This window comes from Diceros bicornis, chromosome 6 (genome assembly GCF_020826845.1).
Source record: "Diceros bicornis minor isolate mBicDic1 chromosome 6, mDicBic1.mat.cur, whole genome shotgun sequence".
NCBI classification, from domain to species: Eukaryota; Metazoa; Chordata; class Mammalia; order Perissodactyla; family Rhinocerotidae; genus Diceros; species Diceros bicornis.
Window position 1 is genome coordinate 95,717,441 of NC_080745.1, and position 9,801 is coordinate 95,727,241.

Below are 9,801 nucleotides of genomic sequence, written 5' to 3' on the forward strand. Positions count from 1 at the left end.
CTGTGGACATCCATACAATGGGCGTAATAAAATAAACAGGAGTGAACTATGGAACACAACACGGATGGAGCTCAGAATGATGCTGAGTTAAAGAAGCCAGACTGAAAAGAGTACACGCTGTATGTGCCATTTACGTGTTTCTAGGAAACGCAGACTGACCTCCAGGGATGGAAAGCAGGTCAGTGGTTGCCTGGGGGTGGGTGTGGGAAGGGCAGGAAGGAGGAGCTCGGGGTGATGGGAAAGCACGTTCTCCTGATTGTGGTGACGGTTTTGTGGGTGCACACGTATGTCAAAACTACCCACACCGTACACTTCAAATATGTACTGTTTATTGTATGTCAATTATACCTCAATAACACTGTTTTTAAAGAAACATAAACCTCCCACAAAGAAAACCCAGGCCCAGAGCCAGTAGAACGGGCAATGTGTGCAAAGCCTACTAATTAACACCCATGCTGGCTCTTCTCCAGGAGTGCAAAGTTGGTCTAACACCAGAAAACTAACCTTGGTAACGTGCCACACTGAAATACTAAGGGAGAAAAGTCATATTGTCATCTGAACAGATGCCAAAAAATTTATAAAATTCAATATCCATTTATGATAATAGATAAATACAGTCTTGCAAACTAGAAATAGGAGGAAATTTCCTTAATCTGATAATAAGTATCATCGAAACACAACTCACAGCAAACATCCTACTTTCTGAAACCAGAGACAGCACAGGAGGCTGCTCTCACCACATCTGCCGACGTTGCCCCGGACGTCCCCATCGGTGCAGGAGGTTACGAGAAGTCAAGAAAGGGTTGGAAATGAGAGTGAAACCACCGTTACTCAGAGACAAGGCCACCGGGAATGTAAAAAATCCAGAGGAATCTAGAGGTAAGTCAGAAGAACTCATAGAAAGTTTGGGAAGGGCACTGGACACAGTCAATAAACAAAAGTCACTTGTCTTTCAACGTAAGAGCAATAAACAGAAAATGAATTCTTTTAAATAGTTACCACTTACAAAAGTTACAGAAATATTGAATATCTAGGAATTGCTCTAATGAAAGGTGTGGAAGACTTTATGCAGAAAATTGAGAGACATTAAAGGAAAGTTTAAGCAAGTGTGGAAAAAGTTACAGAAATATTGAATATCTAGGAATTGCTCTAATGAAAGATGTGGAAGACTTTATGCAGAAAATTGAGAGACATTAAAGGAAAGTTTAAGCAAGTGTGGAAATACACCAAGTTTATGGGCTGGAAGACTCAATCTTGCAAAGACATAAGATTTCCCCAAATTAAACTATCGAAGGAGGGGAACTGGATTTGACAAAATGATTCTAAAATTTACATAGAAGTCCCGTGGGCGGAACAGTCACCCAGGTCGGTACAAGCAGAACTGAGCAGCTGGGTCTGGAGTGACGGTGACGGGGTCGTTGGGGTTCCCAGGCTGTGCTGGGCAGCTTGGGGGGAAGCAGAGAGCAGGGCTGGCAGTGGAGCCCCCCTTCCCGCATACACCAGAGTGCCTCCAAGGGCCAGTCAGAGGCTGGAGTTGGGGAGGCCTCCTGCCTAGCTGATGGGAACGCTCACGTGGGCATGAACATACCAATGGGGTAAGGATGCTGGCGCCCAAGGGGCAGAGAGGTTGGGGCTTCCTGCCCTTTATTTATAAGACGGGAGGCTGGAGCCTGTTTCCAGGCCAATGTGAGAAGCCAGAAGAGAAAGAAGGTGAAGACCCAGGAGGAAGCCCCCAGGAAGGGTCCTCAGGAGTTGGGGGATGGGGTGGAGAGCTGGGCACAGGCTGGCCAAGGCCCCCCAGGATGTGTGTGGACAAAGATAAGGTCTCTGCGGGGTAAGCAGGAAACCAGGCACCCCTGCCGGTTGGCTTGCTTTCCGAGAAGGGGTGGGGGCAGGTAGAGAGTTCAGGAAGCCATCCCAGAAGGCAGAGGCCAGAGGGAGGGCTGCGGGCACTCACGTGGAGCTGCAGGGCTCTGCTGCAGGGACAGAGACTGGGGGCTCTGCAGGTGGTGGGGTGAGCGCTGACCCTGCAGGTGGGGAGGGGGTGGCGCTCATGGAGGTGGGACAAGAGGTGTTGTGGGTGTGACCCTGAGAAATGGGCAGCACCTTAGTCCCCACATCTCAGACCCAGAGGTGAAGTTCTGGGTGAGGGGAAGCTGGGGTGTCATTGGGGAGGGGCTGAGATGGCCTGGGGGAGCAGGGCCCTGGGAAGCAGGAGGTTGAGGAACCAGCGGCCGCAGGTTGGGTGGGCTGTCCATGGGTGCTGGGGTTCCCAAGAAGAAAGTCTTCAAGAGCGAGAGGTCCCAGTAGCTCTGCAGCCACGGTGCCTGAACAGCCTCTGGGGCCGTCCGACCCCTGACCCTAGAGGGCCTGTGGTCCCAGCCTCCTGGGAGGGTGCAGGCGTGGGGAGATTTGCACCAGGGTCTCTGGGGGAGGCGGGGGGTGCTCATGTGGGGCCGACAGCCACATCCCCTGGAAGGTTTTAGTGCCTTTCTGCAAAGTGGCCTGGTTGGCACGGGCGGATCCGAGGGGAGCTGAGGGCCGAGGTGCTGCGGACAGAGGCCCAGAGGGTGGGCAGCCCTGCCCAGGAACCCACAGCCGCTCCCCTGCCTCGAGGCCCAGCGGGGAGAGATGGCATAGGACCGAGAGAATGGACGTGTGGCGACACCATCCACACATCTGAGGGTCCTCCCTGGGTCATCAATGTGGCCACATCAGCTCTCGGCCCCCTAAAATTACAGCCTGAATCGACCCATCATGAAGTCTTTAAATAGTCACCACTTACACCATCCCTCTTCCCACCCGGCCCTGCCCGGCTCCTTTCTCATCCACACCCTCATCCGTGAGGCCCCCGTCCGTGGTCTTCTCCTCAGTCTCACGACGTAAGACCGTCACACCCTGATGGACCCCGAATCCCCACTCCCAGCCCAGCTCTGACTCCAGACTCACGTGTCCACGTCTCCACCTGTCTCTTCACCTCTAAATCAGCACGTGAGACTTACTCCCGACTCCCCCAGCCCTCCAGCCCCCTATCCCGGAGACGTGGACTCCTCACTCTTCCACACAGCAGGAGCTTGTCTGCTCGGTGCTGTGTCCCGAGTGAGAGCCTGACCTGAGCCGCAGTAAGGAGCCAGCCAACATCACTGAGTGATGAATGAGTAAACGTGACTTCTGTAAAGTGACTTTGGGGCAGAGACACAGAGACAACCTGCTCCCCCCACCCCAGGGCCCCTGGATAGGGCAGCCCCAGAGGCTCTACTGGGGCCAGGACCCCATGCTGGGTGGGCAGCTCTAGCCACCTCGACGGGGCTGGTCAGCTGTCCACTGTGGCCTGTGGGGTCCCTTCTTGGATTGAGCACAGACAGTAGCTGAAGGGCAGTGTGGCAGACACTGGACCCCGTGCCAGGGAGGAGGCTCAGCCGGACCACTCTGAGCCAGCGGCTCTCAGCCGACCTGGAGACCCCACCAGGAGAGCAGGGTCCGGGGCACGTCCTGGGCCCGCTCCTGCACCACAGCTCTGGCCAGGTGGGGGCAGTGGTTTCTGCTCCAGCCCCTCTGCTGCACGGAGCACTGCTGGGTGGGTGAGGGTGCCTCCATACCTGTACCCGATCCCAGATCCCTCCTGCCATCCAGATCACACTGCCCTGTCCCCAAGAGGACGGCAGGAAGGGGTACAGGTTTCCATTTGGCCTCTGATTCTGGCCACTTTGGCTGACGGCTTGTCAAGGGGGAGGCAGGTCCCTGGGTGGAGACCTGAGGGGCATCCCAGGAGGAGCTGCCTGTGTCCAGGTGTCTCGTGCACCAGACCCTGGGACAGCAGGAGGGAAGGAACCTGGCTCCCTCTGCCCAGCTCCAGCTCCTCCTCCACCGCCTCTGTCTTCTGTGTGTTCATCTCATATGAGGAGGGAGTGAGTGAGGGCTGAGGCTGGCTTCCCCTTTACGACAGGATTATCCTTTAGAAACACACTCCTGGCCTGGGAAGGGGGTGCGTGGGCTCCCGGTCTGCCTGGTCCTCGGCCGCTCACCCCACGCAGGCGGGATGTGCCCAACAGCAGGAGACTGGGGTCCCTCCTGCTTTTCCCCCAAAACTTGATTCCTGCTCCTGTGCAGTACAGGCACTGGAGGAGGCCCCTGCTTCCGTCCGTCTGGTGCATCCGGCACCGACTGCTGTCTCCAACTAGAGGGGTCTCTTTCATTGTGAGGGGGTCTTTGAAGCCAGGCTCCTCTCACCTTCATCCTCCATGCTCTGTCCTGGTTGGAACGGATCCGGATGGTCACAGGGAACCCGGCAGCCCAGGGAGGGAGAGGTCCTCGGGGCCCAGCACCCAGGGCTGGTTTCAGCTGAGGGCAGGACGTGGCCTTGTGAGAGCCCGTGGTCAGCCTCTGTCAGCCCTGACCCCGCCCTCATCCCCCTGCAGAACCATGCCCGCTGCCTCTCCCGCGCTGAGCCCCTCTGAGCGCTCCAGGACCAGAAAAGGAACCATGTTTGCCAGGTCCCTGCCCCGAGTGAGCGGCACTGAGTCCTCTGGAGTTCAGAGAACTGTCAGACCCTCCCCGCCGCAGGTCAGCGCAGAGAGTAGGGCAGGGCTGGGGCTCAAGTCCAGATCCGCCACCTAAAACCTTGTTAGCCTCCCACAGGTGAGAGCGGAGGGGTTCATGTGCCTGTGTGTGCACCTGTGTGTCTGCATGTGTGTCTGTGTGTGCACCTGCGTGTCTGTGTGTGTGTACCTGAGTGTCTGTGTGCACCTGTGTCTGTGTGTGTGTCTTAGTGTGCACCTGTGTGTATGTGTTCACCTGTGTGTCTGTGTGTGTGTCTGTGTGTGCACCTATGTGTCTGTGTGTGCGCCTGTGTGTCTGTGCACCTGTGTGCACCTGTGTGTCTGCATGTGCACCTGTGTGTCTGTGTGCTCCTGTGTGTCTGTGTGTCACCTGTGTGTCTGTGTAACTGTGTGTGTCCATGTGTTTCTGCGTGTGCACCTGTGTGTCTGTGTGTGCACCTGTGTATGTGCCTGTGTCTGTGTGTACCTGTGTGTCTCTATGTGCCTATGTTCGTGAGCACACCTGTGTGGACCCATGCATGAGTGACGTTGGGCAGGAAGCCCGTCCAGGGTCTGTTGGCAAACAGAGCTGTGTCTGCATGAGGAGCAGGGTGTCTGTGGCTTGGCGTTTATCCCTGTGTCAAAGCTGTGTTTGTTAACGTGTTTTTGTGGGAGAGGGTGTGGCTCATGAGGCTTGGATGAGGGGCTTGGTGTCTGTCGGTCTCCTGGGCAGACGTGGACATCTGTGTGTCTGTCTGAGGCCTGGGTGCCGACGTCTGTGTGTGTGGGGGTCTGGATCTGCTTGGGGGTGCATGTCCCGGTGTGGAGGTGGATGTAGCTTTGACTCAGGGTACCTGGGTGTGAATCTGAGTTTGGGGGATGGGTGTGTGTGATTCTGTGCTCAGGTCAGGTTTGGGGAGCATGTGTTTTGGCTGATGCATCTCAGTGAAGTGCAGTGACCTTCCACCATCTCCATGTGTCTGTGTGACGAGGACGTGGGTTCCTGCTGCAACGCCTCCCCCGTCCCATCCCATCAGATAAGGCAGTGCTTCTGCTTGTCTTTCAGATAGACAAGGGAGACTGGATGAGGAGAGATGTTTGTTCCAAGTCCCACAGCGGGTCAGTGGCCGATCTGAGTAGACACCAGTTGTCGGGGTCACCAGGAGCCATGGTGGGGGGATAGAGATAGAGGGACACAGGGGTCATTTTACCCAGGGCCCCAGCCACACCAAAGGACGACCCCACCAAGATCCGACACTCCTGTTGCTCAGCGTCACCGCCGTCCTGCAGGCCACTGGACGCCCCAGAGCGAGTGCAGCAGGTGTGCAGGCCTTCTGTGGTCCTGGGGGCTCATGTGCCCCCCACCCCCTCTTGTGAGCCCAGTGAGGGTCCCGCTGATCCTCGGACAGCTGAGAGATGCGAGGCACGGAGAGGGCAGGTGATGTGTCCAAGGCACAGGGGGCCGGGGGAGGGCCCCACCCTTTGGAGCTCTGGGCTCTGCTGCCCCCCGAATGCGCCACCTGGAGAAGGACTGAGCAGCACATGGAGGAGGGCAGAGGTGGAGAGAGGCCGGGGAGCGCTGGGGTTCCAGGAGATGGCACTGCGGAGGGGACTCAAGTGGGGCCTGGGGCTGGGGGAGCCCAGGCTGCAGGGCTCCGGGCACACAGGCCTCCTGGAGAAGGTGTGGTCCAGGGAACATCTACTCCATCAGGGCCGGTGGGGGGCTGCTCTGGGTTCAGCTCTGAGGCTTCAGGGCGGGCTGAAGCCTGCATGGGGGGCGCCCCCTGAGGGCTCCTGGTGGTAAGATGCAGGACAGGGGCCACACAGCCTGTGGTCCATGGAAATGTTCCAGGGGGGCCTGTTCCTGGAACGAAGAGGACAGGCTGATGTGGGGCAGGGTGCAGGGGCGCTGGACAGGGCTCAGCCACATTTCGGGGAGCATCAGAGTCACAAACCCACAGGCCGCCAGGAGTGAGGAGACCCAGGCTGCCACAGCCAGGCGGGGGCAGAGGGAGCTGGCTTCTGTCTTCAGGATCTGGTCCTTCCAAGCCCTTGAAAATAAGTCCTTGCAGCAGGAGGAAGCTGTCACCAGCCCTGTCCCCTGGAAGCCCCCTGAGCGTCACTGAGGGGGCTGGGACCAGAGGGCACAGGGCACCCGGCCCCAGAACCTCCTTGCTCAGCCGTGGCTACAGCGAAGCAGCTCTGCCTCCTGCATGCCTGTTTGCAGGTTCCCGTCGGGCTCATGAGGCCCCCTCGTGGTGCTCTGCACGTCCCCTCATGAAACAACAGCATCTGTCCAACGTCTGTGGCCAGGGCCCGCTGGCAGCCCCAGAGCAGAGCCCACGTCTGTCCAGCTCCCACCTAGTGCCAGGCGGAAACTGGAGGATGCTGTGGGCCAACCATGGGCCCTCTGGAGGGACACAGAGAGGACCGGGCCCCCCTCCCACCGTGGGGAGCTCCTCACACACAGCAAAGGGGGGGCGGCCTCCCCCACCCCACTCACCTCCCCTCCCCCACCTCCCCCCACTTCTCCTCTCCCTCCCCCAACCCTCAGCCGCAGCTGCCTCCGCCCCCCGGCGGGGTCATGCTGCCATGTCTGCCAGGGACAACCCCTCAGAAGTGACCGAGTTCATCCTGATGGGCTTCCCGGGCTCACTGGGCCTGCACATGTGCCAGCTGGTGCTGTTCCTGCTGGCTACACACTGACGGTCGTGGAGAATGTGGTCGTCGTTGCTGTGATCCGCATCAGCACCCCCTGCACAAGCCCATGTACGTCTTCCTGGGCAACCCGTCCTTCCTGGAGGTGTGGCACATCTCCGTCACCACGCCCAAGATGCTGCTCAGCCTGATGGGGCCCGAGCTCCGCCGCTTCTCCCTCTCGGGCTGCGTGCGCAGCTGTACTTCCTCCTGGCGTGGGCCTGCACTGAGTGCGCACTCCTGGGCATCATGGCCTTCCACCACTACGTGGCCATCTGCAACCCCCTGCGCTACCCGGCCGTCACGAGCCCTGGCCTCTGCAGCCTTCTGGCGGCCGGGTCCTGGCTCTCGGCCTTCAGCATCTCCCTGGGAAAGGTCTTCATCTTGTGCCTGGGCTACTGTGGCCCCAATGTCATGAACCACTTCTTCTGTGACGTGTCCCCGCTGCTGAGGCTGGAGTGCTCCAACACGTCCATGGCTTGTGGACTTCCTCCCAGCGCTGCGCATCCTGCTGGGGCCGGGGCTGCTCACCGTCTCCTCCCACACCGCCGTCATCAGCGCCGTGCTGTGCATCCCGTCTGCTTTCTTCTACTTGGCCTCCCTCTTCCTCTACGCCCGGCCGCGCGCTATCTACTTCTTCGACCTCAACAAGCTGGTGTCCGTGGCCTACTTGGTGCTCATGGCCCTGCTGAACCCCATCATCTACTGCATGTGGAACCGGAGGTCAAACAGGCGCTGTGCGGGGCGGCGCAGCGGGCAGCCCAGGCCCTGGGTGCCTCTTCCTAGGGGCCTCCCCAGGACCCCACGCTTGCTTGGATACTCAGACCCCTGCAGCTTTTTCGTCTGTCCACTCACCAGCTGCACCAGGTGGCCAGGGGCCAGAGCGAGGGACTGAAGGCGGCAGTCAGCACGTCCTCCCTGTCCTTGCCCAGGACACAGGCCTGCTGGTGACTGCACGGGAACTCACAGCCTGTCTTGGACACCTGGATGCAACAGGTGCAGCTCTGGTCAGTCCTGCTGCACAGTGAGGTCTCCACTGTGTGAGGGACGGGGGGGCGGGGACACGGGGTCTGTTCCTTGGGCATGGGTGCGTTTGTGGGATGAGAATGCATTTGCGAGTTGTCCCAGCAGGAGTGGGGTGCTCTGCGGGGAACAGCAATGATGGAGGCAGAGAGAGGAGAGCCAGTCCCAAAACCAGAAGGGGCTGAGGTATAGGGCTGGCCGGGGCCCTGGGGCGACCAGTGGGGCTGAGAAGGCGTTATCTGAACATCCTCCTGTGGAGGCGGAAGACACTGGAGAGCTTTAAGCAGGGCAGTGATGTGCTCAGATTCTCATTTTAGAAAGACACCTCTGCAGCTGTGGAGAGAGGGGCCCTGGAGGGCGGGAGGAGGTTCAAGGGACCAGGCGAGAGCCTGTTGAGACTGTCTTGAGCCCAGAGGCAGAAGGGGAGGCTGGGGGTGGTGGGTGGAGATGGGGCACGAGGACGCAGCCGAGTCAGGATGCTGGGAGGAAGCACAGTGGAGGGCCCAGGGACAAGCCACAATGTCGGCTTGGGTTGGGGGCAGCTGCCCCAGGCTGAGGATGGAAAGCATCCACAGAGCAGTGACGGGCTGAGAGCAGGCAGGGGCCTGATGGGGGCCTCATGGGCCAGGCGAGGCTTGTGGACATCACGGCGATGGGAAGCCACTGAAAGTCTTTGAGCGTGGCAGGCATAAAATCATATCTGAGTTTTAAATTTAAGAGATTGTTCTGACTTCAGAGTGGATGGTGGATATGGGAGCACAAGATGAAAGCAGAAGTCCTGGAATGGGGGAGCTGGGGAGGCCTGGGTGAGAGGCTGCGCCACCTCGGACTTGGTGCAGGTCAGGATTAGAAAGCCGCTTGGGACCTAGAACCCGAGATCTTGGATGTGCTGAGGATCGTCCCAGACACTCCGGGATCTCAGCACTCCGAGGCACCGGCAGGTGAGCGAAGCGGGCGGACAGGGTGAGCCCACGCACCGTGAGGATGGGGCGCCATCCACCCGCCGGGCAGGTCGGGGAGGGAGATGCTGAGTTCAGTTTTGAAAATATCCAGTAGGACTTTCCATACCTGGGTCTGGAGCCTCTGAGAGAAAAGTGGGCTAAAAACAAACCTTTCGGAGTCACCAGCAAAGAGCGAGGAGTCCAAGTCAGGAGTGTGAGAGGCCGCCAGGGCGGGCGAGCTCTGGAAGAGAAGGGGCTGGAGACGCCCCTCCGAGAAGGAGCATAGAGGACAGAGGATGAGTGAAGGGGGAGCTTCCGAGAGGCGCCCAGCAGAGCCGCTGCCCAGAACTGGGCGAAATGAGGACTGAGAGTGTCCGCTGGGCTTGTGGATGGAAGGTCAGACATCAGGGAGGGGAGGGCAGTGTCCAGGGGCACAATCGGCTGTGAGGACGCAGAGGGCAGGGGCTGAGGAAAGTCTCCCTCGGAGGTGGGCCCTCTGTGCCTCCGCCTGTTAAGACTCGAGACGGCTGATGAGAAAGAGTCCAGAGAAGGCGCTGAGGTGAGAGGGCAGCGCAGATCCCCGCTGAGGGCGGGAATGGGGT

General features: G+C 59.1%; 1 pseudogene; it reads left to right on the top strand.

The window, feature by feature from the left end:
- Positions 1-7,130: 7,130 nt before the first annotated feature.
- Positions 7,131-8,021, top strand: LOC131406849 (olfactory receptor 6B1-like; annotated as a pseudogene).
- Positions 8,022-9,801: the final 1,780 nt, after the last annotated feature.